Genomic DNA, 8,097 nt, shown 5'->3' on the forward strand with positions numbered 1-8,097 from the left:
AAATAATCAAATGAATCGGGGAAGTGCAAAATTAAAAAAAGGCTGTGTCGAATGAGAAGTGTGCATTTTAAACAATGAGTGCTCTGAGGACTTCTTTGGTGGTTCAGTGGTTAACACTTCGCCTTCCAATGCAGGGAGTACAGGTTGGATCCCTGGTTGGGGAGTTAAGGTCCCACAGTGCCTGCGGGTCAAAAAACCAAAATGTTAAACAGAAGCAATATTGTAACAAATTTCAATAACAACTTTAAAAATGGAAAAGAAATAATAAGTGCTCTGAATTCAGGGCTGACAGAGATAGGACAGTCTCGAATCTTCAGGAAAGTTGTTGTGGAGGATGGGCCCACCCGACCACCTTTTATTTATATAGTGCTTTATGGCAACAATAGGGGGCTTCCCTGGTGGCTCAGATGGTAAAGCATCTGTCTGCAATGCAGGAGACCCAGGTTCGATCCCTGGGTTGGGAAGATCCCCTGGAGAAGGAAATGGCAGCCCACTCCAGTATTCTTGCCTGGAAAATCCCATGGACGGTGGAGCCTGGTAGGCTACTGTTCATGGAGTCGCAAAGGGTTGGACACGACTGAGTGACTTCACTTTCACTCACTTTATGGCAATAGGTGGGTTTTACATACATCATCTCTTACTTGAGTGTCATGTTATTACTGCCATTTTAAAGGTGAAGACACTGAGGCCTAGAGAAATGAAATTCTGGTTAATTTGTAAATAGGTAGAGAGGAGTCCTCACACCTTGGTTTTCCACTTCAAGTTCAGGAGCATTCACCACTCTGTGGCTTCCTTGATGAAAAAGTAATACAGCAAATTCTCATTTCTTTCCTTTTTTTTTTTTTTTTTTTTTTAAATTTTTGGCTTTCCTGGGTCTTCATTGCTGTATGGGCTTTTCTCTAGTGGTGGCTCACAGGCTTTTCATTGCAGTGGCTTCTCTTGTTGCAGAGCACAGGCTTTAGGGCGCACAGGTTTCAGCAGTTGCGGCTCCCGGGCTCTAGAGCACAGGCTCAGTAGTTGTGGTGTGCTGGCTTAGTTGCTCTGCAGCATGTGAGATCTTCCTGGATCAGAGATTGAACGTGTCTCCTGCATTGTCAGGTGTATTCTTTGCCACTGAGCCACCAGGGAAGCCCCAATCCTCAGTTTTCTTTGATTCTGTGTTTGAGAATTTGCCTACTTAACTTTGCTATCCCCAAATCGGTACTTGTGGCATTCTGCAGTCACTCACGGGCATGGACAGAGTGGTGAAAGATCTGACTGGCACCCCCCACCCTCCACACACACACCCCATGCATGCGTGTTCCCAGCTAAGATCAAACAAGGCCAAGCTCTGCCTTCTTGCTTCAGCTCTCAGACAGTAACAAGTGTCCTTTAAGCTATTTAGTGCCATGTTTTTCACATTTTCGTTGGTGATTTTGTTGTTTAAAATGGCCCTCAAGCACAGTGTTGAAGTGCTATCTGGTGTTCCTGAACGCAAGAAGGTTGTGATCTATCTCATGGAAAATGTATGTGTGTGTTTTAGCTTCATTCAAGCAGGAGTTACCTAGTGTTGTTAGCTGTGAGTTCCATGCTGGTGAATCAGCAATATAGATTCACTGATGTATGTTTCAGCAGAAACACACATCACACAAGGTCAGGTATTAATGAGATGACAAAAATGTTGTGACCTGAGGCTCACAGGAACATAATCCAGTATTTCTTCTAAAAGCAGTTGTTCAGGATTTGCTAATTCATTATTCATGGTGATTTTGGAGAACATAACTACCGCATAGCATGAGGATCAACTGTACTTTGATAGTATAAAGAGAGGATGGGAGGATATTGTTGGCAAGCATGAACTAAAAAACAGAGGTAGGGGAATTCGTGGTTGTGTAATGAGCAAACTAGACAATTCTAATTGGCATCAAGACTGAAAAGCAATTGCTGTAGATAAGGTCTAGATGCCAGGGTGTGGGGGCTGGGGCTGGTATGTCCAGCTGATGAATTTGGACTTAATCTTCTAAATGGATTTGGAGCAGGGATGTTATCAAAGCCTCTTTGGGAGAAGAGTGTCTGGCTGGGTTGTGTGGGAGGAAATGGGCCAGAGAAAAATGGCAGCAAGGAGTCCTCACTAGGCACTTTCATCAGCTGCTGGGGATTTATTGGTGCAACAGGAAACCAGTCCTCTCCAGGTCTTGATATTTGTTGTTGAAGGCATAGAGTGAAGAATAAGCTTGTAGGGGTGAAGGTGTTTCAGGGAGCTGGAGGATGTTCAGGGAGAAAGTCCACAATGACTAGGAAGGCAATTTGGGAAAGATCCTTCACTGAATGAGGAGCTAGTGTAAATTTTTCCAGTAGTCATGTACAGATGTGAGAGCTGGGCCATAAAGAAGGCTGAGCGCTAAAGAATTGATGCTTTCAAACTGTGGTGCTCGAGAAGACTCTTGAGAATCTCTTGGAGTCAAGGGGATCAAACCAGTCAGTCCTAAAGGATATCAACCCTGAATATTCACTGGAAGGACTGATGCTGAAGCTCCAATCCTTTGGCCACCTGATTAGAAGAGCCGACTCATTGGAAAAGACCCTGATGCTGGGAAAGATTGAAGGCAGGAGGAGAAGGGGGCGACAGAGGATGAGATGGTTGGATGGAATACCGACTCAATGGACGTGAGTTTGAGCTCTGGAAGATAATGAAGGACAGGGATGCCTGGTATGTTGCAGTCCATGGGTCACAAAAAGTTGTATATGACTGAATGATTGAACAACAACAACAACAAAAGTTTGCAGTCCATGTGTGGTGTGGTTGTGCTCCTTTGGGTGTGTGAAAACAGACTTCTGAGGAGACCAGGCAATCTTAGGAGTTGTCATGGAGACTGCTCAAAACAACTCCAAATATGTGTCTTTAGTTTCAGGAGCTGGCTCACTGGGATCCCAGTATAACTGAACGGTTAGAGGGCATTTCTAAGGCAAGAAGAATGGGACTATTCTTTGTTAGGCTCGTTGACTTTTCTTAGGACTGTTATCTGAAGTTCATTGTTTCCCACTTGGATTCAATCTGTACGGGCACACACACACACACACACACACACACACATAGACAGTGTCCTATGGCACTGAATGAACCTTGACAGTACAGTACATCACTGGTACAAAAAAGGTTGATGGCCGCTTTAGAATAACAGTGGGCAACGTCTGACATATCGTGAATGGCAGCTTCATATTTCTGAGGCATGATGCCCTGAAGCAATCTCTTAATATTTATCTTGTAATATTTCCATTAAGATTGACTTTCAGAAATAAGTGGAATGAAACTATTAGTGAGTCACCAAGGCTTTATTTCTTAATAGAGCTGGATGTGTGTGCTTTTCTGAGTTTTTAATTTCAGAAGAATTCAGCATCAAGATAAATTAACGTGACACTCATGTTTTTTCCCTGCAGCTGATGGCTTTTCAGCCTTCTTGCAGAATCTCAAACTGCTGATGTAAAAATAGTCCTCTCCTGGGGAATTGAGTTTTGCCCTATCAAGTAAGATTCTCAAACTTGGACACTGCTTTCTCAGGGAAGCCTCTCCTTCATGCCCATTTAGAATCAATCTATTTCTTTCTTAAACTTTCTCAGCTCTTGCTTGCATTCAACATGTTTAAGGTTTGATCCTGGATCTAACCATGTGGTTGCTATGGTGAGCCCATAGGCTGATTGGAGGTTCCTAAGGCAAGCAAATTAAGGGTGTGTTTGTGTAGACATGAAGTTACATGAATGTTTTTGGCAGAATTGAGATCTGTAAGCTAGTCACTGAAGAAGCTCTCCATTTCCATTTTCCTCCCTTTCTACCATTCTTCCCTCCTGGGAGACTCAAGGGTCTGTGCATTCCTTCAGAATCTTTGGAACTTCCCTCTCATATATTTAGGTCTTTGGACTGTAATCCCTTGTAACTATGATGCTTTGCCTAGCCTGAAGGAACTCCCTGCAAAAATGTATCAATTGATATGATTTCCTGTTATTTCAAAGAAGTAGACATTACTTGACAAATATATTTTTGTTACAAAGAAGAAAACAAGAAACATTCCTTCTCATAAACGTGTGTGTGTGCTCAGTTGCTCAGTTGTGTCTTTGACTCTGTGCTACCCCATGGGCTAGCCTGCCAGGCTCCTTTGTTCATGGAATTCTCCAGGGAAGAATACTGAAGAGCATTGTCATTTCCTCCTCTAGGGGGTCTTCTGTTCCCTTTCCAGATGCATCTCCTGTGTTTCCTATATTGGCAGGTAGATTCTTTACCACTGTGCCACCCAGGAAGCCCCCATTCTCATATACATGCAGCCTCAAATGATGGTTCTGACAGTGAGTAACTGCTGATGGGGTAAATTCTTGGCAGGCTCATTGAAGTTAAAGATTTTGACCTGTGCCTTGAAAATTTTAGTAGTAATTAAATAAATTGAGGAGAGAAGGAAGGCATTACAGACAACCTCTTATAGAGGGTGTTATAGACAGCTGAGAATATGAAGAGTGGAATATAAGTGGTACATTCTTGCTAATGGAGTTGATCAGTTGGCAGCCATGAGACTAAAAGACGCTTACTCCTTGGAAGGAAAGTTATGACCAACCTAGATAGCATATTAAAAAGCAGAGACATTACTTTGCCAACAAAGGTCCGTCTAGTCAAGGCTATGGTTTTTCCAGTGGTCATGTATGGATGTGAGAGTTGGACTGTGAAGAAACCTGAGCACCGAAGAATTGATGCCTTTGAACTGTGGTGTTGGAGAAAACTCATGAGAGTCCCTTGGACTGCAAGCAGATCCAACCAGTCCATTCTAAAGGAGATCAGTCCTGGGTGTTCATTGGAAGGACTGATGTTAAAGCTGAAACTCCAGTACTTTGGCCACCTCATGCGAAGAGTTGACTCATTGGAAAAGACTCTGATGCTGGGAGGGATTGGGGGCAGGAGGAGAAGGGGACGACAGAGGATGAGATGGCTGGATGGTATCACTGACTTGATGGACATGAGTTTGAGTGAACTCCGGGAGTTGGCGATGGACAGGGAGGCCTGACTTGCTGCGGTTCATGGGGTCACAAAGAGTTGGACACGACTGAGTGACTGAACTGAACTGAGTGGGTTTGACTGAATGAGTGAATGGTCATTTAGACAAGCAACACTGATTCAAATTGTGAACAGTATTGAATTTTGGACTGGGGAATCTGGACCTAATTCTTTGATGAATGGGGTGAATTTATTTCCTGAAATATTGAAAATGAGGTGAGCTATGTTCTCCAGTGCCCTCTTGTATTTTGCTTTTTGTTCTGCCTGTGTAGTCGGTTAGAGAGAGAGTAAACTAAAAAGAGATACTTATTTTCGTGAAAATTAGAATGTATTAGTGACACTACAAAAGCTTATTATTTGTGTTTGGTCCATGTTACCATAATGGCTAAACTATGGGGGAAATAAAACTGCTCAGTAATAACAACCCCCCTCAAATTTCAAAATTGTTACTCTTATAGAAGGCCTCCAGGGTGGCTCAATAGTGAAGAATCTGCCTGCAATGCAGGGGACACAGGTTTGATCCCTGGATAGGGAAGATCTCCTGGAGGAGGAAATAGCTACCCTCTCCAGTATTTTTGCATGGGAAATCCCATGGACAGAGGACCCTGGTGGGCTACAGTCCATGGGTCTCAAAAGAGTTGGATATGACTTAGTGACTAAAAACCAGCAGCAATACTTCTGAGCAGAGGTGTTATGTATTGTGTAGATGAAAGATATTTCACAGCAAACTGAGGAGTGAGAAAATGTAGTGTTATATTTCTGCAACCGAGTTTATTTGAGTACCATTCTTCCTACTACTGAAAGAAATCTAGAAACTTGGAAGTAAACTCAGTCAAATTTATGTTTTTCTCCATCTAACCATGCTTGTATTTTGCTTATCTTCCTGGCTTACTCTATCTTTCTTCCCTGGGTTAATTCTGTCATCTTCAATCTTTGGGATGTCTTCAATCCTGCCTTAATTAGAACCAAAGTTCTCTTTTGCATAATATCTTGCAGAACCAAAAGATCATGCTCTTGCCATCTCTACATCTCATAAAATGCAGACCTGGTCTTTCTCCTCTCTTCCTTCACAGAAAGACATTGATACTCTCTGGCACGGCATTCAGCAAAGTCCTCATCTGGTGGAGAAAAGAACTGTATCTCCCACCTTGCTCCTTTATAGCCTGGAAGTCAAGATGTTTATTTTTTTTGTCTCTTGCCTTGACCTGGCAACCTCTTTTCTCCTGTGTTCCTGACCTTGCTCCTGGTTGTCTGTTTTATACCAGGCTTCCATGTGGTCAACTCCGATCTACTTTCAGGGCCTTGCTTTCAGACGTCTAAGCAATCTTTTAACCTCTGGCTGGAAAGTCAAAGACGTTGGTGTTGGTGGGGTTGGTTTCTCCCAAGGCCTCTCTCCTTGGCTGGCAGACAACCATCTTGCTTCAGTGTCTTCACATGGTCTTTTCTTCATGTTTGCTCTTGGTGTTTGTATGTCTAAGTTTCCTCTTTTTGTAAGAATGAGTCGGATTGTATTAGAGTCCACCCTGATGGCCTCATCTCAACTCTGTCACCTCTTTAAAGGTCTGTGCTTTGCTAAGTTGCTTCAGTTGTGTCTGACTCTTTGCAACCCCATGGACTGTAGCCCACCAGGCTCCTCTGTCCAAGGGATTCTCCAGACAAGAATACTGGATTGCCGTGTCTTCCTCCAGGGCTTTAAAGGGCTATCAAATACAAACACAGATCAGATCAGATCAGATCAGTTGCTCAGTCATGTCCGACTCTTTGCGACCCCATGAATTGCAGCATGCCAGGCCTCCCTGTCCATCACCAACTCCCGGAGTTCACCCAGACTCACGTCCATCGAGTCAGTGATGCCATCCAGCCATCTCATCCTCTGTCGTCCCCTTCTCCTCCTGCCCCCAATCCCTCCCAGCATCAGAGTCTTTTCCAATGAGTCAACTCTTCGCATGAGGTGGCCAAAGTACTGGAGTTTCAGCTTTAGCATCATTCCTTCCAAAGAAATCCCAGGGCTGATCTCCTTCAGAATGGACTGGTTGGATCTCCTTGCAGTCCAAGGGACTCTCAAGAGTCTTCTCCAACACCACAGTTCAAAAAACATCAATTCTTCTGTGCTCAGCCTTCTTCACAGTCCAACTCTCACATCCATACATGACCACAGGAAAAACCATAGCCTTGACTAGACAAACCTTTGTTGGCAAAGTAATGTCTCTGCTTTAGAATATGCTATCTAGGTTGGTCATAACTTTCCTTCCAAGGAGTAAGCGTCTTTTAATTTCATGGCTGCAGTCACCATCTGCAGTGATTTTGGAGCCCAGAAAAATAAAGTCTGACACTGTTTCCTCTGTTTCCCCATCTATTTCCCATGAAGTGATGGGACTGGATGCCATGATCTTCGTTTTCTGAATGTTGAGCTTTAAGGCAACTTTTTCACTCTCCACTTTCACTTTCATCAAGAGGCTTTTTAGTTCCTCTTCACTTCACATTCAAAAGTTTTGGGGTTAGGGCTTCAACCTGTGAATCTTGAAGTGATGTAATTTCAGTCTGTAAAATGGGTTTCAGAATGCTTGACTGGAACTTCTTGATGGTCCAATGGTTAAGACTTTGTGCTTCCAATGCAGAGGGCACAGGTTCAATCCTTGGTTGGGGAACTGAGATGACACATGCCACATGGCCATAAAAATGAAAATAATAAAAAGGATTCTTGACCCAAGATGGTAACCTATCTTTAATTAATCTGTTCATTAATAGCAGCTCAATAAAGAAAGCCTATATTCCTTCCTTTGAAAATAATTTTTAAGCTGTATTTTTATAAAAAGTCCATGCAGTAAGTTAGATACTTTCTAGTTGCATTAAAAGATTATATTTCAATTAGTTGACCCTGATAACACATACCAAAGATTAACTGAGGATGTGCGATTATAGAAGATTTTTCTTTTCTTCCAAAGGAACCGACTATTGTCAAAAAGAAAAACAGCACCAGATTTACTTAATTCTGTGATATAGCACAGCAAATCCTTTTTTCCAGAAAACAAATAAAATTAACAAGAATCCACTTGGAACAACATTTATGCTTTAAAATGTTC

The 8,097-nt window shown here is 42.7% G+C and overlaps 1 non-coding gene across 1 annotated transcript; it reads left to right on the forward strand.

The window, feature by feature from the left end:
* Window positions 1-392: 392 nt before the first annotated feature.
* Window positions 393-464, forward strand: TRNAC-GCA. Its single transcript has one exon. It is a non-coding gene; the product is annotated as a tRNA-Cys (tRNA).
* The last annotated feature ends 7,633 nt before the right edge of the window (window positions 465-8,097 follow it).

The sequence above is a fragment of the Bubalus bubalis genome, chromosome 4 (genome assembly GCF_019923935.1).
Source record: "Bubalus bubalis isolate 160015118507 breed Murrah chromosome 4, NDDB_SH_1, whole genome shotgun sequence".
Lineage (NCBI taxonomy): Eukaryota > Metazoa > Chordata > Mammalia > Artiodactyla > Bovidae > Bubalus > Bubalus bubalis.